The 23370-nt window shown below is 35.8% G+C and overlaps 1 long non-coding RNA gene across 4 annotated transcripts in view; it reads left to right on the forward strand.

Moving 5' to 3' along the window:
• Positions 1-23370, forward strand: part of LOC141490761 (uncharacterized) — a 733557-nt gene that overhangs the window by 573242 nt on the left and 136945 nt on the right. For all 4 annotated transcript variants that reach the window (XR_012469329.1, XR_012469327.1, XR_012469330.1 and 1 more), the window contains 2 exons: positions 6806-6940; positions 7093-7161. This is a non-coding gene — a long non-coding RNA (uncharacterized LOC141490761). The remainder of the gene's footprint in view (positions 1-6805; positions 6941-7092; positions 7162-23370) is intronic.

A 23370-nucleotide genomic window follows, 5' to 3' on the forward strand; every position in this document is an offset into this window, starting at 1 on the left:
AAAGACTATTTTAATAATGTATAAATAAATTAAAAAGATATAAAAATAAAAGAATGCTATAGGAAACATACAAAAAAAAAGAAAGTAGTATTTATCTAAAACCAATATGTTGCATTATATGTAATGGGGATAATCTAAAGACCTCTCCAGTAAAGTCAGGAATGCATTAAAGGTCTTCATTATCATCACTACTGTTTAATCACTACTATATCATCACTAGAAATTGTTGTAGCAATGACAGAAAAAAATTAAAGAAATAAATATATTCAGAAAACAAACAAAATTATTGATTTTTGGAAATGATATAGTCTACTTAGGTAACCTTAGATAGTCAACTAAATATTAATTGAAATAATAACTTCAGTAACATTCCCAATTATAAAATAAATCCACATAAATCATCGGCATTTATATTTATTACCAACAAAACTAATAGTAAGGCATAGAAAAATTCCATTTAAAATAACTACATACCACATAGAATATTTGGAAGTACAACTACAAAACACTCATCATGGAAAACCTAAGTAATTGTGAATATGGGAGGAAATGAATTTTGGGGAAGGAGGGGTCTTAAAGATCAATCTATGTGAGGTCATTTTTGTGAAAAACTCACCAACTCTAACTCAGGGAGGTAAGAAAGGCTTAGATGTTAATTCACAGGTTGCACAAAAGTTTACAAGTTAGCTCCTGTGGAGAAGCAGCTAGATAGTGATTAGCAGAAGTTGAGGTTAAGAAAGGCTAAAGTGCTTAAAAAGACAAAGGCAAGAAACCTAGATCAGCATAAATCCAATCCCATGGAGCTGGGGCCATATTATTCTAGCAGCATGGACCAAAGTATGTGGTTCCAGTTTAAAGAAGGGACGAGGGGAAGAGGGGAAGAGCTGAAGCAGACCAGCAGGATGTCAAGGGGGAAAGAACTTCTACCTGGGCAGATCTTTGCTTAAATGCATTTCCATGGTGAATGGTACAAGGGAACTTCAGGAGTGATTTGGCACCAGACTCCAGGTATTATTCAATGCTTATGCTAAAGATAGTACTCACTGCCCATGACTAGCATTTTATCTAATACATCTTCTCCTGCCCCAAAGAGTATAACCAAGTAGTCCAAAACAACCCCCATAGTACAAAAAATTTTCAAAAAGATTACATTTTCTGTGTCCAGAGTTTCCATACTACAACTGGACAACTATTTCTTGCTCATGAGTAGGCAGAGTCAACATAATAAAAGTGACAATACTATTTAAATTAATTTATTTATTCTGTGCCATACTAATCAAACTTCCAAAGAGTTACTTTATAGGACAGGGAAAGATTATAACATAATTTATGTGAAAGAAGTACAGGTTAAGATTCTGAAGAGGTATAATGAAAAATATGAAGGATGAAAGACTATCAGTACCAGATCTCAAGTTATAATATAAATCTATAGTTCCCAAAATTATTTAGTGCTTGTTAAAAATATAAAAGAAGATTAGTGTAGCAGATTAATTACCCAACATATAGAAGAAAACAAACCTTATAGCCTATTGTTTGAAAAAGATCAATGATCCCAGTCACTCATCCAACAAAAACTACTGGGAAAATTATATAATTAAAAAATGACCTCCACATTACTTAACATTAATTTCCTATACAAGATATAATCATTTGTTTTGGGGGAATTTTTTGCCACTTGCCACATCCATCACAAATATAAGGCATCAGTGTATCTACAAAACTCTGACACAATTTCTTAATCCTGCTACCTATTTTTCAACATTTTTTGCTAGCTTCTCCTATTTCACTGAAGTCGCTGAAAATTAAAGTACATATTGATTTAATTGGAAGGCTTTTTAAGTTCTTTATGGAATTTCTCCTTCACATCATTCTTTGAAAGATGATGGCATATAAGCTAAAATTATCTCCAATTTTTTTTGAGGAAGGGTTCTTTCATAAAGGCACATCATGATCAGTTCCTCACAAGATAACCAAATTCCTCCTCCAAATGGATATGTCTTTGGAGGCATAATAAAGCCAATTCTGCTAATTTTTTGAACAGCTTCTCCGTGGAAAACTCCTGAACCATTTTGCCACTTAACTATAATTCTCTTTTGTCTCTCAGTGTCATTTATATAGGGATTCATAAGATCATAATTTGCTTTCTTCAGTAATATGACTACTCATTGGTCCATGAACAAGTATCTTGTATTTATAGAATCAAGTATATTAATGTTTATTGGTAATCTAAAACTCATGATTCTTAGCACCCTCTTCCTCTTTTTTCTACCAATGGGTCCCTTAGCTATAATGAAAAAATGGAAAAGTCTAGCATAAGATTGAGGGATCTTTTATATTTATCTCAGTTTCATGAACTACCATGGTAAAAGAATTAATCACCCAATGTCTAGTCTGCCAGTGATGAATCTGGAGCATAGTAGATATTTAATAAATATTTATTTAATTGAATTATACTTATTTCCATTACATGCTTTTTTGTTATTTCTCCTGCCTAGACTGAATGTACTCTTTTCCTCCATTTATTCACACTTAGCCTATTCTTCAAGCTCCAATCAAATCCCACTGTCTTTGTGAATATAGCTTTATGAACCTGCCTCATATTGAATTCTATATTCTCTAATTTCTCTGTGTGTATTATTTTTGTAGCATGGATGTAGCTCAGTCAAGAGTCGGGTCTGCTACATTATAATAGAGAGCTAGACTACTCTGAGGGAGGAAAGGAGGAAGGAAAGGAAGGAGGGAGGGAGACAGGGAGGGAAGTAGGAAGAGGGAGAGAAATAAGGAAAGAAGAGAGAGAGAGAGAGAGAGAGAGAGAGAGAGAGAGAGAGAGAGAGAGACTCGAGCCCCAATTGGTTGTATTCTGCACATTTGTTAGAGGCTGGTGGCTAGTACTCTAGTTCCATTTAACTAACAGAAATAGTTTTAGAAAGATTGGTCATATTTTACATTTTTTACAAAAAAAATGCTTATTTCAATGACATAACAAGAACAAACATTTCAGAGCATATTCTCCCCTATACTACCTTGTCTTCTGGAGGAAAAGACTCAAGTTTATATCAATTCCTACAAAGCATAACCCCACCAAATTCATACCCAAGGGCATCATCACTAAAAATTAGTCTGAATAATCACTTAAGCTTTTGCCAATTTGAGTTTAGAAAGTTTTTCCTGAAAATCTTTTTTTCTTCCTCGGGGCATCAATGCTACACTAACTTTCAGACCCTTAGATTCCTGTAGCATATTATATTAACCTTTTGAAACTCCCAAAGTCTAGAAGGCTCCACTCTTTCTACCTAGAATGGAAAAGAAGAAACAAAGAAGTCAAAGACCAAAGTCTATTTTTTTCTTGATCATATGGCCTCAAGTGTTCTGAGACCTTTCTTCTTATAGCATAATCTCTCACCAGATAGCAGGATATGAGTCACTGAATTCCCCTAGATGAAAATGGAACCCAGAGGGAGGTCAATCTGACTCAAACTTCTTGAAGACCCCATTAGGTCCAGCCACAGAACCCACTGAAAAATGCCTTGCCTAATCCTATGCCATTTAGAGTGGTTGGATACTATTCAAACATGTCACACAATCTCTTTGAGATATTTCGTTTGCACATTTTCAAAGTTCTCCTGAAGGTGGCTAGGTGGCACAATGGATAGAGCACTGGCCCTGGAGTCAGGAGTACCTGAGTTCAAATCCGGCCTCAGACACTTAATAATTACCTAGCTATGTGGCCTTGGGCAAACCACTTAACCCCATTGCCTTGCAAAAACCTAAAAAAAAAAAATTCTCCTGGAACTTAGCTTCCCAGGTATTCTAGCATGGGCTAGTCCCCCAGTCCCCTGTATCTGAAATACAGAATTATCATCATACCAGCAATGTTATATGCATCTATATATACATGTACATTCATACACAAACATATGTATCTGAGTGTGTCTGCATAGCTTGCATAGACAGTGTAAATATTATCTTCTTTACAAATTGCTTCATGAATTCACACCTCTTTTTGAGGAAATGATATATTTGACTCAGAGGCAGGAAGACTTGGCTTCAAATCTTGCTTCTGACATTCATTATCTAAATGACCTTGGGTAAAGTCATTTAATTCCCTAAAATTCATTTGCCTCTTTTGGAATTGAAGATAGACACACACACATATGTACATGTGTCTGGTGTGTGTGCATATATATATATATATATATATATATATATATATGTGTGTGTGTGTGTGTGTGTGTGTGTGTGTCCTGAATATATACATCCTTAGCATATATATATATATATATATATATATATATATATATATATATATATTTATACATATACACATATATATAAACCTTGAATTCATATATATGAATGTATGGACAAATAATTATATTTATATGTAGTTTTTGTTCTTCCCTCACAGCCTATTTCTGGCTTCAAATGAAATAAAGAAATAAAGTACTTTGCTAACATTGCATCATTGTTATTGTTGTCTCTCCAATTATATTGTACATTTATTGTGATCATTTATAATATCTTGTATTTTTTTAAACAAATATAGTCCTAATCCAGCATTAGATATGAGAGGTACTCAGGGGATAATTTTTTGTCAATTAAGTAACTGATTAAATAACTGAATTCAAATACATTCATTTGCCCAAGTTCAAAATGAGTCCTTGACAGAGCCAAGAATAGATTCTATTGGATATCTTCAGCCAGCAGACAACTTCCTTTCTGTCAACTCTAAAGAAGAAAATTGGGATGGGTAGGAGGAATAAATTGACTCAGTACTGGAAAAGATTTCAAAACAAGACCCAGCCATTCTAAACAAATGAAACTAGAGTGAGATTTCCTTTTGGCTATTCAGAAGAATACATTATTTTATAGAGATACAAAGCAACAGATGAAAAATAGTAAGAAATTACATTTTCTGCCTGTTCTTATGTGTTTTTAACTCTCTAAGTATGATTTTCAAGTGGGAAATAGCATCGATCTTATTTTTCACCATGATATATTTATTTCACACATGCAAAAAACTTTAATTGTATAGTGATCAAAAGCTATTTCTAATCATCTTTCCTTGACAGAACTAAGTGTTCATATGAGAGTGAAATACACATTTACAGTATATTTTAGATTATAGTATAGCATTTAAAGCATTTGTCCATCAGCCCATCAGAATAAAAGAATGTGTTGGTTTTTTAAAACTTTGAGAGAAATAGGATTCTTTTATTTTTTTTCTGCTTTCCAATTTTAAGGAGTTTTCTTTTTGACAAAAAATAACACCAACTTAAAAAAAGAGGCAATTTTCTAAAGTTCAGAATTCATGTGCTAACACACTGGAATAGTTGAGTGAGGGAGAGAAAAATCTCAAGGTCACTGGGAATGGTCTTTGGAGTATTCGCGTATGGCTTATCAGTACTCACAAGTCTGATTTTTTTCCAAGTGCAAAGAATGGCCACTTGCCTGAGACCGGCCTAGTGCCATCCTTTATTCAAGTTTCTTTATGTTCCTCTTTTTAAAGAAGCTGTCAAGTTCTTTTTCTACAGCTGACAGGAAAGGCCAAATCTGTGGTACAGGAAGGGAGGCAGTAAAGAAACTTTTTGTGTTGATGTTTTACTAAGTGAGCTAAGGAGAATTTTAGAATCCTGTAATTTACTCTGGAGGCATTTACTGTACATAGCCATAGTGATGGTAATTTCTTTCATTGTGGAAGTGAAAAGATAACCATCAATCAGTTGTCAATTGGTCAATTGCAGAAGTGATGAAAAGAAACTGGTAGGAACAATCACTTCGAGGCTACCTAGACCATTTCGGGGTTGGTGGAAAATATGGGAAGCGGATTTTGTAGAAAGGAACTGAGCCAAGAGGTTGGTGCTGTCTGTGAAAGGTTAAAAGGGGGAACGCCCCCCCAGAAGAAGGGCACATTCAGGAAATGGAGGCACCCAAAATGAGTGCTAGGTGCTGAGAAACTGGAGAATAGTTCTCAAGTTGAATAAGCACAAATAAACATAGGGGCTTGGTTGGCTCTTTACAGGTAAATGGTAATGAAATGTCAGCTATAGGAGATAGATTAACCTAATTTACTAAAAAAACAAACAAACACAGAAACACATTCATTCTGAGCAAATGAATGAAATGGCCTAGGTTTTTTGTCCCAGGCCCCTTTTTTGAGTGTTGAAACCAAAAACTTGCCAAGGATTTATAAACCTTGGAGATATGAATTGATCATGAACCCTATTGAAGAAGTTTCTTTTTAAAGGTCCTAATAATATGATGATGATGGTAATAATAATAAATCCTATGTAAGCTGGCAAACAGTGTGTGGGCTTAATAACCACTGGGCCACATGAAAGGCAAATGGCATTTTTGAGAAATAGCCCTGAAAACAAGATTTGATTTGAATTTATCCTATTTTCTTAAGAATGGTAATGTTATTGATGTATCCGGAGAGCTTTTTATTTCCCCTGTTGATTTTTTTTTTTTTTTTGCTGTGGTAGGTAATAAAAAGGATTACAGGCCTCCAGAAGGATGAGATATCATCAGTTTGTAATCCAGCCCATGGTTTCCTAGATACCGTATTGTCTATTCTGTTCCGCTATGTGAAAAATGTTGAATATCAACAATGGGTTTCAGTGCTGTATTGTTGAGTTTTGTATGAACTAATCTAGCTTCACTAAAAAAGGAGGGGGAGGGGGGAAGAACCACAGCTTTGGACAAAAGTCTAGAGTCTGTGCATTGGTAACTCCCCGTGCACGCACAAGGGCTGACTGGGGCTGTGGGAAGACATTTTACTTATTTGCCTTCTCCTTTCTTCCAGTCAACTTGTCCCTCTTCTCAGGTGTTCCTCACCTATTATCATTTCACCTGTCCTGGTCCTCTGTGGGGGAAAGTCCTGGGACTTGTCAGCTGGTCTAGGCCTCATAAAAGACAGCTCTGTTCAGGGGTTGGAAAGGTAAGCATTCGCTCAACTTCTCGGCTGCCTTAGAGTTTGAGATGCCAGTTTGTTGGCCTAACTCTGAAACTTTGCAGGATGGAACTTATTGGTAACTTTTTTTTCTTTTTTTTCCTTTCTTTCCTTTTCTTCATTTTTAAATGGAAAATCAGATAGTGTGACAGGTTCCAGCGAAAAGGGGGTCCTCCTCGGAATGAATGAAAGGTCCCTTTCCCATCCCAGTAAGTAAATGACTTCTTACTAAAAACTGAAGTGGCTGCTGTGGTAGGTGTTCTAGGAAAGGTTGAGGGTGCTAGTTCTGTACATGCTGGGGCACCTGGCTTGTAGATACCTAAAAAAATGGACTGAGTCTTGTGATCACATTTTCAATCTATTGACCCTCCAAAGATTCCTACAGGGCTCTCTTCTGTCTGACGGTGAGAAGTGCCTCTTCTTCCCCATTCTTCTAGTGGTTTGGACATCTGTGTTTTTAACCACAGATTTTTTTTTTAACGTTGACTGTTTGTTCTGTTAAGGTTGTTGTTAGTTTGAAATAAAGTGGGAGGAGAACCATTCAAAGGAAATAACTAGTGACCAGGCAGTCAGCAGAGCTACCTTTCTCTAATCTAAAACTGGGAACATTCTTTTTTCTTTCTTTCTTCCTTCCTTCCTCCTTTCCTTCCTTCCTTCCTTCCTTCCCTCCCTCTTTCTTTCTTTCTTTCTTTCTTTCTTTCTTTCTTTCTTTCTTTCTTTCTTTCTTTCTTTCTTTCTTTCTTTCTTTCTTTCTTCCTGCCCTCCTCCCTTTCTTTCTTTCTTTCTTTTTTTTTTGGCATCAACTTTGACTTCCTTAGGTACTTGTCAGTCTATTTTATTTTTTAATTAATGGGGGGAAAGTAAACCATTTTCTGTACTGTGAAAGCTGCCCTTGAGTCCCCTGTCACAGGGAACCAGGATGTAGGAATTAGCAACATTAATAGGTTCTTGAATGTTTGACTCAGAGTCTATGGTCCAGCCTGGGTTTCCTGGCTTCTGTTCATCATGTCCGGCACTCTGACGCTTTTCAATTCTTGGGATCCTAATTAAAATAGCAGCACTCTTTCTAGAGACTCCTGAACTGGATGAAAACTTCTGAGTATATTTAATTTTTCTAAGACAACCCTGTTTTAATTGTGTAGAACTAAAGTTGAACCCTCTTTCCCAAAGAAATGCAATAATCTATTAATTTGAAAAATACCAAACAGGCAGGAGAAAAAAAAAACAAACTTCAGTGGAAGTGGTTTTCTATTTCCTTTTATTTCAGATCAGTGCAAGCTAGGAGTTTGTGAGCAAGATCAGAGCAGCCCCCCCAGGCCCAGAGGGTATCTGGAAGACTTGCTTTTTCCCCCACATCCCCTTTTAACCTGGCAATGAGAATAAAGTACTGAGGATGCTTTCTTAACCCTGCCGTTGGTGCCAGCTAGTGATGGGCTCCCTGCGAAACCATTTCTGACCCTCTGCTTGCAGTGCTGAGCCTGGATTTTTCCCCTTCCTTGCCCATCATTGTCAGTCAATTATAGGATTGAACTGAACCAGAAAATCTGGTACAGTCTGGCAATTAGTACAAAGGGTTTCCAGTCTAGTGTAAAGAGAGAGATGCAAGAGCCCCAGCAGCCAGAGAAATCACTGTGATTGGTCATGGACATTGCCTTTTAATGCTGCATGGTTACATCCTAAAGATACTGCCTCCTACCCCACAGGTCCTTTCCTTAAAGTACCACATTATGGGCCTACTTTTTTTTAAAGTCGTGTGTGTATGTGTGTGTGTGTGTGTGTGTGTGTTTCTTTTTTTAGACTGAGCTTCTCCCATTTTCAATCTGTCATTTTTACCTATCAAACAGACACATTTTGACTTGCCCAACAAAGAACCAAGTTATCAACACTCACAGAAACTGACATTTTTAATTCAGGCTTCATTATGTCTCCGAATTATGACAGTGAAGTACAAAGACATTTAAAGTTTTTTCCCCCTTATTATTTTTTTAATCCAGCACTGGGATGTTTATCTTTCTTTGGTATTCGTATTTGTCTTTCTACCTTTATTCTCTAGCACTATGTAATTAGCATTATCAAAACCATTAGCTATTATCCATTATGACTTTTGACCTTTGTTTTGTTTTTTTCTTAAATATGCCTTAAACTAGCATTTTCTCAAGTAAAATAATACTGGCTGGAGGAGAGTTTTAATGGAGTGTTGTAGAATCATATAAGCATATGAGGTTAATGAAGTTTGCTAATATTTTATACCTCAATGCAAACATAACTGGGCAATGAACATGTTCAAGAATAAAGCCATCAGGATTAAAATAAATTTAATGAAATTTTTTAAATACATAAGAAAATAAATTGTTTTACAATAGAAATTTTAGAATAAATGTAACCAAAATTATATAGCAATATAGAGGGAGTTTCAAAATTGTTTTATTTTTGAAGAAGTAAACATCCCCTTTTTTATTGAAGTTCACTAGGAATGCTTTAATATTGTAGAAAATCGAGATACCTTTTCACTAAGGTTATAGTAGTAACCTGGCACAGAAACTAAAGGGGAAAATATATATATTTAAAGGAGCAAGGAATCTGGAAACTATTGTGGTTGGACATGAAATTGGGATACCTGCAGGGTACCCATAATCGATGCAATTGTACCCATGTTGTGCTTTCTATGAAAAAGCATTGTCTTTGGAAGACTCAGCATGATAGATTGCCGTTAAGATTTTTTTTAATAATGTGTGTGTGTGTGTGTGTGTGTGTGTGTGTGTGTGTGTAGATATATCTTCTAAAGGGTCCTTTCTTTTCCCAAATCCTAATGTGTTTTGGAAAATCTCTTTTCTCCTGTATACAATCTGAATGTGATTCTATATGCAGTACCGATTTTATTTCCCATGTTTCCCGTGCCCATTAAATTTCAAGAAGGTTAACATTGCTTTTGTCACCCTGTCAATGAGTTATACATTTTTCTGGTAAACATGTCATAATTTTAAAAGCTGTACAGGAAACAAAATGCCTGCTAGAATATTTTTGCATTCATTTCTCTCATTCCTTAACTAGAAGATAGCCATTATTTTGAAAAAAAAAATTAAATCCCATTGACATAATGTCCTACATTTTTACTTAGTCAATATTCTTAGAAAACCATTTCAGTGGCCAACTTTTATGCTGATATTACCTGCCAGAAATTTTAATTTTATAGCAGTTTACTAAAATGTTGAAATTTTCTCCATATTTTGGAGGATAATAAAAATTGTCCTCTTTTAAAATTGAAAATGTAAAAGATCCAATTTCAAATGAAGATGTCTATATGATGACATATTTTTATATTTAATCTTTATATGATCTCTCTATTAATTCAGAGAGATTCAGTGATGATACTATGGACCTGAACATGCTCTTATACTTCAGACCTCTGGTCTTTGTTTTCTGCACACAGTCAAGTGTCTATTTTCTTTCATTTTTTATTTTACCACTTAAAAGAAAAGTTTGCTTTTTAAAAGCACCCCCCCAAAAAAAAACCCTTACAAATCTGAAAAGTTCAAACTCTTAAAGACAAACTTGATATTACGTACAGATCATTTTTTTAAAAGAAGGATGAATATTACTGCTGTTCTTTGATAGAAAGGGGGCACGGTACTGTAGATGAATTGTAGAAGAAAACTAAAGCTTTTTATTTGGACACACTGTTGATGCCCAGGGGCTCAAATGCAGCCAATAGAGGAAATTTGGGACAATTCTGATTCCTCATTGAGCATTATTTTGTGATGAAATTTTAGCATAAAAGCAAAATTGTGATCCAAGTTTAAGTTTTAAAAGGAAGAAAGCTAAAGCATGCAAGGGGTTAAAAATAAGGTCCTAATTGAACCTCTAGAGGGACTTGGGGAGAGGGAAGGACTTTTCAGTCTAAGCAAAGACTGTGAATTAAGAGTTTTCTGTTCTGATGCTAACTTGTGTGATGATGTTTCCCCAGACACTTATACTCTGGATGTTAAATGCACAAGTGGACCTAACTAATTCCTAATGTTTTCATCTGAGTAAATCTTGAAAGTCTTTCAGATATCCAGATATTAAGGAGGTTCAGGTGTCATCCTGCATGGTAGCACACACTAGATGCATAATTAGAGATTGTTGACTTGACTAAATTGAGATGAATGTTCCCGTTGGAACATTCCATTGGAATAAGCTCTTCCTATTTTCTTGAAATTTATCCTGGTTTTCCAGTGGTTATCCCCATCACTATCCCCAGAAGCTCAAGAATCTGCTCCTATTTTCCAGGCACCATTAAAGATAAAAACCACTATTATCATCTTTCCTCATCTTTTCCCCACTTTCCCCTATATCACATCTCCTTATCTATTGAGATTCTCGTTGAATAATTCCACTTTCATTTTGGATGGGTGGATCAGTTCTTGCCTTGCTGTCCTCCTTGACATTTTACCTGAGCTATTCAAAATTTTGCCAATAACTCAAACTAGAGATTCATCGCCTTCTTCATTCCACCACTGCCAGCAGTCTTTTCTCTGAGAGTTCTCATGCTTTCTCCTTTCTTGCAATTTACCCTTTTTTTCAGAGAACTTCTTTTCTTTCACATGAGTAGACTATGTTAGCTGAAGCATAGAAAGAAAAGTGCAAGTTGATATGGACAGGATCTAATTCCTCAACTTCTCCCTTATAGCAAAATGTTTTCAACACGATTGTGGAAAAAACCTTCCCCAGGCTTTATGCCTCCCCACCCCATAGAATTTGCTATAGAGAATCCTTAATTATGGATTTCTAGAACTCTCATCTATAATTAGAGAGTGGAATGTCCTAAGCATTGGCAGAAACCCTGAAAGGGTTATGAAAACTCAGACAAAGACAACTCACCTTCAGCCATAGCCTTTGCCCAGGCAGATAGAAAGGGAATTGCCCTGAGCTCGCTCTCTCTTTCCTTTTCTGAAATTAAATAATCCATCCAGCTCTCAGTAAACAGGTATTAAGAATCCACTGTGCTAGTGCTAGTTCACTGTTCTAGTTACTGAGAAAACAAAGGAAAAAACTGACAGTTCCTTCACTCAAAGAACTTTCAGTCTCTATGTGGAGAAAACATGTACACATATAATAATATCTGAAATAAAAAGAGTTATTTGTAGTGGGGGAGGGGACAGCTAGGGGCTCCAAGAGCATCTTGTATAGGGGATGGCACAGAAGTTGGAGGAAGCTAGAGAACCTAAGAGGCTGAGGGAAAGAGGGAATCATTCTGTAAATATTTGTTTGAGTGGCACCAGAGTACCTAAGCTCTGTGCTTAGCAGTGTGGGGAAAAAATGGGAGAAATATGAGAAAGGTTCCTACCTTTCTCAGTCCTGACAATGCCTAAGAAAAACCTCCTCTTATTAAAATATTTATCATTTATGTAGAGTTAAAAGAAAAAAGTCAAGTAAAACTGCTCTGAGCCTCCCATATTTCCCATCCTTACAGCATCACTCAAGATTGCCAATTTGTAACTCCAGAGACTTGGGGAAGGGGGAGATCTCAAATATTAAGACCAAATTAAGGGAAGTTAAGATCAATGTAAGAGGAAGATGATTGTTTCCTTCACAAAAAAGAAAGAGATTCTAGAGCAGACTCCAAGTCTGTTCTTCCAAGATGACATGATGCCTTATTATTTCTCCACAGAAAACATGAAGGGCAGGCATAGGTTACAACATCTGGGAAGAGTGAGGCTTGGATTGGGCATTTTTTAAGCAGAGATGAGGGTTGTCAAGTTCCTGTGGCCCTTCCCAAGTTTTCTAGGGACTTAGTCACTTCTATCTTTCCCTTCCTTATCCTTCTTTGGCATCTCAGTCAACTTCCCTAGCAAAAGATGATACCATGATGTGAAGTACTTGTCTTTAATTATCTTTTAAAAATCAATTGTGATGATTTTGATGGCTTTCTCATCTCTCTCCTCATCAGATATATATTCATTTTATTTTTACTTATTCTCTACTACCTGCTGCTACATATCAGAAGAAAGAAAAGATGCCCTCTTCCCTTACACCTCTTGAACTCAAGAAGCAGTTAACTAATAAGGAGCTAAATGAGCCGTGGCAGAGGGAGAAGCTGGAATCTTTAAATTATTTAAATTGAAAAATGGCTGGTTTTACAATCAGAAAACCTCAAGTGGAACTGAAGCCTTGCTGTGATTGTTCTGCTATATCTGGGGGATCTTGTAATGACAGCTTGAGCTATCCGCCAACCCCATCACTAGCTACAAAAGCTGCTCTCTCTCCTCAACCCCTTAGGAGCCCTGGGGAACTTCATTTACTTGGGAGTAGAGGGTTCAGGAAGACAGACAGAGTTAGGAGGGAGGGATGAGAAACTTGATTAAAATGCAAAGCTGTCTCTGGTGACATGGGCTCTCAGGAAAGAGTGAAGGATCAGAGAGACCCTCAGAGACAGGAAGTGTTCATTCTTGGTGCTAAAAAGAGATTTTATTTTCTGCCACCAGAAGGCTCCCAGGACAGTAGGAGTTGAGAATGCCTTTAGGGGCAGTTTTTGAACATAATTTCACTTGGCCCTCACAACCGCCTAGTGAGGTAGGTTGAACTAGCCCCATTTTCTAGATCTGGAAACTGAGGCTCCAAGATTAAATGTTTTTGCTCAAAGCTAATCATTGACTGAATGGAATTCAAATCAAAGTCTTCCAAATCCTAAAAAGTCTAAAACATGTTGGTCTTGTTGTCTGACAATCTGAGTTCAAATTCCAATTATTGGTATTTTACCTTACATGTGTGGACTTAGATAAGGCATTCTATCCTTTGGAGCTTCAAATTGTTTCTCTATATAAAATGAGGAAGAAGAGTTAAAATAGAATTGAATCTCTGACCTAGTGTTTGTTTGAACCACTTGATTTTTATTTGGGACAGAAGATGATGCTGGATCAGCATTCCCAGTTTTTCTATATCATGCCTCTTCCCTAAATATATTTGGAGGAAGAGATAATAATGGAAGCAATGAAAACATAAGGAAGCCTGATGGCTCAAACCAGGCCTTTATTCCTTCCCAAATTCTTTCTCATATAGAGACAATCAAGGAATGCATTGTGGGAGATCGTAATTTTCTTCTTTTTTCCCAGAGTTGTGTTTGGGTTTTGTTGCTGTTGTTCTGAATCTCTTTTTTTAATTTTTAATGTTAGGTTATTTTATTTTATTTTTATAATTAAATGCAAAGATTTCATCTTTTTTGTAAACTTCTGAATTCATCTTTTTACCTCTCCCTTACTTCCCCCATCCCCATGATAGTGAGTAATCTGAAACAGATTTTATATGTATATGTATATATATACACATATGTATGTATATATATACAGTCATATTTAGCATATTTCCATATTAGTCATATTGTGAAAGAAGAATCAGAACTGAAGAAAAAAACTAGAAGAAAGAAGGAAAGAAAGAAAGAAAGGAAAGGAAGAAAGAAAGAAAGAAAGAAAGAAAGAAAGAAAGAAAGAAAGAAAGAAAGAAAGAAAGAAAGAAAGAAAGAAAGAAAAAAGTTTTAAAAAGTAAAAATAGTATGCTTTGGTCTATATCCAGACTCTGTAGTTCTCCATAGTTCTTTCTCTGGTTGTGGATGTCATCTTCCATCACACAACTTTTAGAATTGTGATCACTTAACTGCTGAGAGGATCTGAGTCCATAATACTTGATCTTCACACAGTGTTGCTTTCAAAGTGTACAAATCATTGCCTGGTTCTGCTCATTTTACTAAACATCTGTCTTCTACTTTTAAAAGTTAAACTGGGACGGCTAGGTGGCACAGTGGATAGAGCACCAACCCTGGAATCAGGAGTACCTGAGTTCAAATCCAGCCTCAGACACTTAATAATTACCTAGCTGTGTGGCCTTGAGCAAGCCACTTAACACCATTGCCTTGTAAAAACCTAAAAATAAATAAATAAACAAACACACAAATAAATAAATGAAATAAAAAATAAAAGTTAAACCATCCCATAAATACCCCGTTTCTTCATTAAACTGGTCCAGAGTTATTATCTATACATTGATCTCAATCCATTATCCTCATCATGAACTACAATAATAAGAATATTTCATACTCTATTGAGTTTTTTTTCTTTGTTTTTCAAAGATAATGGGATACTAAGTGACTTGCCCAAGGTCACATAGCTAGGTAATTAAGTATCTATACACTGTGCCACCTAGTTACCCTTGTGTTAAGAGTTCTGAAGCAATGCTTACCATGTCAACATGGAATATTTTTATCAGAAGGGATGGAAATTTTCATCAGTAAATTCCAACTGAATATAATAAGCTAACAATAAAACCATCTGAGCTACTTCAAAGCAAAACAAATATTCCAACTCTGCCTAAAGTTTTCCACAAGAGAGAAGTCAAAGCTCTTAGTATGCATTAGCTTCCCTAATAATCATCATTGTCCTTACTTCTAGATTAAGTTTAAGTGAACAAAACATAGTACAACCAAATGGCTTCTTCCAAACAGGATAAATTTGATAGTGAACAAGGATAGGAATCCAGGTCACTTAGATTTGAGCCTACTGATGCTTCCATAAAACCTTAATATCCTCTAGATAATCCTTTGAAAATTATTTAAAAGAAAAGAAATTTCACAAGGTCAAATAGCACAGCTTCATCGAGGCAGTTCAGGAATATTAAAGGGGAAGTTTATGCCTTCTTCCTTTGCCAATGTCTCCTCTGAAAGTGTCTCTCTGGAGAGGTTTCTTAATTGTGTGTTATGTTGCCCTAGCCATTCCTCCTTGTTCCCCTCTCTTTTTTTTTCTATTTACATTAGAAAACTGAAAAAAAGAAGAGGAAGTTTAGTGTCGGCAAGAATTTTGTGACTGACTGGATATCTAAAACTTCTGTGTCTAAGTAGCCATGACCTTCTGATGTTTGTCTGAGCCTCCAGAGTACAGGAATTAAAGATTAAATGAATCACCAATGACTTTTGTCTTTCACAAAAGAAAATTTAATTAATGTCCCAGGACCACATTTACCCCAAATGTTAGCAAAGAGTTAGATATATGTTGAATGATGGTGTAAACCCATGTATATTTGTGGGTACATGTGTATGGTTGAATATATATTTACAGATACATATATAAAAAGAGCCTGGATCTGTGATTTCATCTTTGCGATCAATTCCTCATATACATATATATATATACATATATATATATATGTATATATATATATATATATCTTTTCAAAAACTGCCTTAACTATATGACTGTGAGCAAGACATTTAGTAGTTTTATTGCAGAGGACTCCCATACCTTCATATCTGCCCAATATCTTTCATTGATTGTTGCCATTAGACATGTCAAAAAATGTTCCAAAGCAATCTTAAATACAATATATCTAATACTGATCCCCTCATCTTTCCCCTTAACCTCTCCTCTTCCAAATCTCACTATATCTGAGGGTGAAGAGACCACCATCTTTCCAGGTTCTCAGGGTCTTAATCTCTGCATTCTTCCAGACGGCTCATTCTCATCCCACCTATCCAATCCACTGCTACCCACAGCATTTCTAATGTCTGACTCTTTGTTCCATTTACATAGCCACCATCTTAGATTGCCTAAATTATTGCAACAGCTTCCTAACTTGCTTCCTTGCTCTCTCTCCATTCCAGAATATCCTAAACACTGCTTCCAAAATAATTTTCTCTAAACATAAATCCAACTATATGACTCCCTTATTTAATCAACTCTGGTGGCTCTCATTTGCCTCTAAGATCAGCTATAAATGTCTCTGTTTAGCTTTTGAAGTACTACATCTCCTGACCCTAATCTGTCAGACTGTCTTTCTAGCCTCATGAATATTATTCTCTTTTTCCATTCTCTGTGATCCAGCCAAACTGGCATTTTTCTGTTTCTCACACACCTCATTCTACCTTTGTGATTTCCCTCTATGCCTATATTGCATTTTCTCTGACCTCTACCTTAAAGTCCTTCTCTACCTTTAAGTTATAGCTCCAGTACTGTTTTCTGCATGAAACCTTTCTTTATCCTCATCCCAAACTCTCTTGTGAAACTACTTTGTATACATTTACATTTGTTACCTTAATATTAATACATTATAGATTTCATATGTACTATTCTCTTCCCCCATTTGAATGTAGGCTTATTACAAATTGAATTCTTTCTTTCTTTTTTGTTTTATGGGGGTTTTTTTTTGGCAAGGCAAATGGGGTTAAGTGGCTTGCCCAAGGCCATACAGCTAGCTAATTATTAAGTGTCTGAGGCTGGATTTGAACTCAAGTACTCCTGACTCCAGGGCAGGTGTTCTATCCACTGCACCACCTAGCATCCCCGAATTATTTCTTTCTAATTATAATCCAAGACTTAACACAATATGCCAAGCAGATAGTAGTTGCTTAATAAATGTTTGTTGCTTGATTGATTGAGCCTCAATTTCCTTATCTGCAAAATAAGAAAGAATACCTGCCTTAGAATGTTGTTTTGAAGCTTATTTCAGAAAATGTATGAAAGCTTTTTGTAAACCTCAAAGTAACATATGATTATTAACTATGATATGATTCGAGTCTGGGTAAGATTTGAAATGGCATTTCCTCACCACCACTTGTACCCTATTCTTAAATTTAGGGTATTAATCTTGCAATCCAAATGATAATTTTTTTAGATTTTTGCAAGGTAAATGGGGTTAAGTGGCTTGCCCAAGACCACACAGCTAGGTAATTATTAAGTGTCTGAGACTGGATTTGCACCCAGGTACTCCTGACTCCAGGGCCAGTGCTTTATCCACTGCACCACCTAGCCACCCCCAATTGATATTTCTTAAGCTGTTTCAGGTGGAGAAACTTTTTTTTATTTTTGTCTTTATATTCTTCTAGAACTCTCTACTTCCTCAATTGATGTGAACAGCAATTTCAGAAATTGCCAGAGTTCATAGTGCAGTGGAACCCCTCTTAGAAGAGTAGTTAGGAAAGCAGATACCAAACTTAAAAAAGAGGTAACCATAGGACTTCACTGGAATCTTCCAAATTCTCAGATTTCATTATACCAATGAGATTGATCTATTTATTACTTAGGGATCCCCTAAGATCCCTAGACTTGTCCCAATTTTCAGAACTGGGCAAACATCAGAGAATGATACCTTGCTTCTGCTTCCATACATTTTGAGCCATTCTTGCCATGAGCTAAGGATAAGAGTAACAGTGTGGTACTGTGACTAAAATAATGGCCCTGGAATAAATAAGACTTTGCTTCAGATACTTAATAGTTATATTACTCACCCTCCCAGAACCTCATTTTCCTAGTCTGTAAACAAGGCAATAGTAATCATTGTAATATCTACCTCATGAGGTTGTTCTGGGGATCCAATACAATAATGTTGGCCAAGCACAATTTTAAGTGATATGTGAACGACTACTGTTATTATTCTCTCCTGTAAGGAATTCTTTGCCCTCCAGGGAGACTGAGTCAAAGCAGTTCCATGGAGGCTGGGAGGGAATTCACTGTGATATCACTCTCCCTTCTTTTAGAGGAGGAGCGGAAATAGAGACATAGATGTATTACAGATAATCATGGTAAGAAATGTACAGGTCCCACTCATGTAGCCATTTACTATTTGTTAGAAAATGTTTTATTAGACAGGAAAATACTTTATAAGATGGCAACACAGAGGACTGTCCTATCTCTGAAGGATGAAGGCTGGTCCTTAAACACACAGTGCCCCAGATAATTGTCTAAAATTCTAAATTGCAGCACAAGTGTTGATCTGCATTGGCAGAAGGAAATTTCCCATTGGAAGTACCTGATACCAATGAATTCACATCATGAGTTGTGACTTTGAGAAAGTCATATTCCAGTCTAAGCTTCACTTTCCTTAATTTTAGAAGGAAAGGATTGGACCAGATTCTCTGAGAGACCCTTCCAGCTTTCATGATTATAACACTCTGAAGTAAGTTGAACAAATTTTATTATCTCTGATTTACAAATGAGCAGACAACTGGTTTGGGATAAATGGTTGGGAGAAAAGCAAGTGACTTTGCCACCATGCCTTCACAACATAGTGCAATGAAAAGAGAAAATTATAAAACAGATACTTGATTGTTAGTTTTCCCACATTCTGTCATTTGCTCTCATTTGAGTTCCCTTTCCTCTGTCCCTTTTAGACTCACAATAATCTAATATTCTTGCCTCATCCTCCTTTTGGAATCTCAGAAATCTTCATTCTCTTTTACATTTCAATGAGTCTGTGAGCTCAGACTTTAGAAATGGGGAGTAGGAACATTATTTTTTTCTTGCTGATAATCCAGATAGCATCCTGTCCATGCCTTCTCATCTTGGATGACTTTTGATCATATCTTCTCATAAATCTTCCACAGAATGTCCACCCAGTGGCTGGACAATTTTTCTCTGTCTCTTAAATCACATGAACATCAATGGAGGAAACGGACTGGCCCGTATGTTATTCCTTGTTCTTGCTGCATGATAGCCTAATCTTCTTTTCTTGTCATCCATATCTTTGATGATCCCTTTTATGCTGTGGTTTTACTCATTAACTTTATTCACACCAAAGAATTTGTTTATTTAACATAGCACTGCTTCTCTTTTATTTGGTAATTTGAGGGACATAGACTGTTTTCCTAACACTTTAGAAGGCATATAAAGTGTTTCCTCATAATAAACCTCAGCCTTTAGAGTTGAGTAGTATAGGTGTTATTATTTACATTTTATAGGAAAAGAAACTAAGGATCAGAATGGGAATGAGACTTGCCAAGTGCAATGAGGCAGTAAATATCAGTCATTTTCTATCTTTTCTATGTCATGCTATTTCATTCATTCACTGGAACAAATATATGTTGAAATTATGTATAACACAGTGTTCTCTCAGATTAATAAGTTGTAGTCCTTCCCCTCAAAGAATTTAGTCTTGTCTTCTCTTACCTTTATAACTTATTTTTCATGAGAAATGGAAATTTTATATATATATATACATACATATATATATATATATATATATATATATATATAAAACAATGAAGAAAGTAAGTATAGAGAATAGATAGGAGTAGAAAGTCTTTGTGGAAGAGTTTCCTTGAGAGATGAAGAAGAGTTTTACTAAAGAGGTGGGTCCAAACCTTGGCTGATAACAATTTAAAGTATAAATGACATATATAGAAGTTTAAAGGATTAATCTTCCAGATATTTGCATTTTCAACAGATATCAGAATTTTAAAGTAAAAGGGTAAAATTATAATCCAGTACTAATATAACAAGGGAAAATTGTGCCTTCCTAATTTTGCACATCCATATCCATGTTCTATTCTAGCTATCCATGAAAATACTAGCTTGAGGGAAAATGAGGTCATATACCAACTGGCACCCAAAGAAGTCTTCTATGGACTTAGTCACAATTGGAAATTAGCAAAACAAGGTGAACTTTGTCACTAACTGCATCCTCCTCTGGACTGTGAAATTTGGTCATACTAAATCACAAAAAAAGAGAATTCCTTTGGAAAGTTGAAAGTTAAAAATAGTATTCAAATTTCAGAGCAAACAAAAGAATCTACACAGCAATGGAAGCATCCAGTTATCTAAATGACTGTAAGCACTGGGCCTATCACATACCTATATTTTAATACCTTATGCCATTTTTATTTTTTGTCTATATGATTCATATTTAATAAGTAGTAAAGAAGAATCACCAATAATAATAAGATCTTGGAATATCTTTCGTTGACAATAAATGTGTCAACACAATGGGACTCACAGAGCTCACTATATTTTAGTGGACAGAATATTTTATAGAAATATGAGTACCCTGGTGATTCAATTCAGACTTGTATGTTTGTAGAATAGTCTTTCCTCCAAAAGTCCATCCCATTTCTTTGGTTTTTTTTTTTTCATTTATTACTCTGGCATAGTAGAATAAGCATGATATTCAAAAGTTCAGAGACCTTTATTCTCAACCTGCCTTTGTCATTTACCAGCTTTAATTTTGGCTAAGTCAATTCCTCCTTTCTTTTTCTAATGTATAAAATGAGAAAATACAAGTGGATGATCTCTAAATTTATCAGCTGTACTATTAGATGATTACTTTTTAAATTTTATTTATTTATTTAAGGCAATAGGGTTAAGTGACTTGCCCAAGGTCACACATGCAGTTATTAAGTCTGATGTCACATTTGAACTCAGGTCCTCCTGACTCCAGGGCTGGTACTCTATCCACTGTGCTACCTAGATGCCCCCAAACAGCATTTCTTAAAGGTGTCAAGACTGAAACTTATGAATTAAAGAGAAGAAGAGAGTAAGGGAGCATGAAAATCTAGTTCATTTTGAATGAGACTTTGTCCCGCTGGGATTTTTCTTCCCTTTCTGGCTCCCCAATTCTCTCTAACCTATTTCATTTGGGGGGGGGGTTCAGGTTTCATTTTGCTGATTTAGACATCCCAACCATTCCCTTTGCTCCTATCATTCCCTTCTTTAAAAATCCTAGAAAGGAATGAAAAATGTCAGACTTTAAATTTCTTCAGAAATTCAGTTTTCAAAACTCTTTTGTATATGCGATCTTTTGTAATCCTTGCAATCCTGAGATTATAGGCAGGCCTGAGTCTAGGAGCCAGGTTTTCTGATTTCTAACCTGGCACAGTACACATTATACCATATTGCTTCAGAAATTTACTTTGCCCAATTGTCCTTGGGCATAGCTTAAGCTCTCCAAACTCAACTTTCCTTGTCTATAAAATGGAAACAATACCAGGCTTATCCACATCATGCAGTTCTAAAACTTACATGAGATAACATATGAAGAAGTGCTTTGGAAATCATAAAGAGATCATGTGAAAATAATAGAAACCAATAAAAGGAATATTTTAAAGAGTTTTATATTATAGGACAAAGAACACTAGTAAAGCAAGTAATTAAATTTCTTTTTTTTAAAGGCAACAAGAGGACAAAAGAATAAGGAAATAAAAAACAAAAATAGCTTGAATATAACTTTAGAAGCCTGCATTTACACAACACTTTAAAGTTTACAAAACTCTTCACATACAATACTTCATTTCAATCAATCAATCAATATTTATTAAGCTCTTACTATGCCCCAGTCACTGTGCTAAATGCTAAAGACACAAAAGGAGGCAAAAGACAATCCTTCACCTCAAGGAGATCACCATCAAATGAGGGAGACAACATGTAAACAAAAAGGATACAAAGCAAACTAACAGTAATAATAATGTTTGTCCTTAATTTTCGAAGACATCAGGGAGGGATGTCATGACAAGCACATGAAGTGGATTTGAATGAGGGGAGGCTGTGTGCTAAGTCACCAACCTCACTTTCTCCTCCAGAGCCATCTGAGTCCAGTGACCAGATATGAATCAGAATGACTGGAGATGACCCTGGATGTGGGACAATCAATCAGGGTTAAAGTGACTTGCCCAAGGTCACGCAGTCAAGTGTCTGAGGCTGGATTCGAACTCCTGTCCTTCTGACTCCAAGGTCAGTGCTCTATCCACTGTGCCACCTAGCTTCCACAAAGTAAGCTATTTGCAGGATAAATAGGAAATCATGGATAAAGGGAAAGTAGTGGAATTGAAAGGGGTTGTCAAGACTTCCAGTAAAAGATGGGATTTTAGTTGTGATGTAATTCTCTTAGAATCACTGTGAAATGAGTACTGTAGGTATTATTGTTGTCATTTACAGATGAAGAAGTTGAGACTCAAAGATAGCAATTTTCTATGGTCACAGAGTCTAGAGGTTTTGAGGATTTGAGACTGGATGTGAATCTTAAACTCTTCTTACTCTGAGTCTAGTTTTCTTCTCATTATATCAACTTGCTTTTCACTGGTTCTTGATATGTGTTTTATTGCATTGAATCATTTGTTTCTTTGGTCTTGGTTTCTGGAAACTTCCATTCTACAAATATATTTTCCCTTTCTAAAAAAAAAGATACCAATTCTTTCTTTTTAGGCTTTGAGACTTTGATCACCCTAATTGTTCTCCAAATTATCTTCCATACTCACTCAGTTAAAACTAATTTTGAGGATAGTGGAGGGGGGCCTCCATATACATCTTTTCTTTTACTTGGCACATTGATATTTTATGGCCAATGGGTTCTACTTAGTAGACACTGATAAGCATACAAACAAGTGAGCCTTCATCTCTTGAGACTGGATCCTGAAATAGTCAAACTAACAGTCCTCTTTAATTTGGAATTTCCTGTTAAAATCTTTTATTCAGGTTCCCTACCTATATCTTACATCTTGCGCCATCCTGTACCCATATAACTATCAACAAAATGCTGTCCCCTAATGAATTTTCAATTGGTGCTTATTTGGCAGGCCATCAATTTGCTTTGTTTTAATTATTAATGATGTTAATCATCTGTGAAATCTGATATTGAAAAAAGCATCTCAAATCATGTCATAGCAAGAACAAAGTTTTTAGGGGAAAAGA

The sequence above is a fragment of the Macrotis lagotis genome, chromosome 6 (assembly GCF_037893015.1).
Source record: "Macrotis lagotis isolate mMagLag1 chromosome 6, bilby.v1.9.chrom.fasta, whole genome shotgun sequence".
Classification (NCBI taxonomy): domain Eukaryota; kingdom Metazoa; phylum Chordata; class Mammalia; order Peramelemorphia; family Peramelidae; genus Macrotis; species Macrotis lagotis.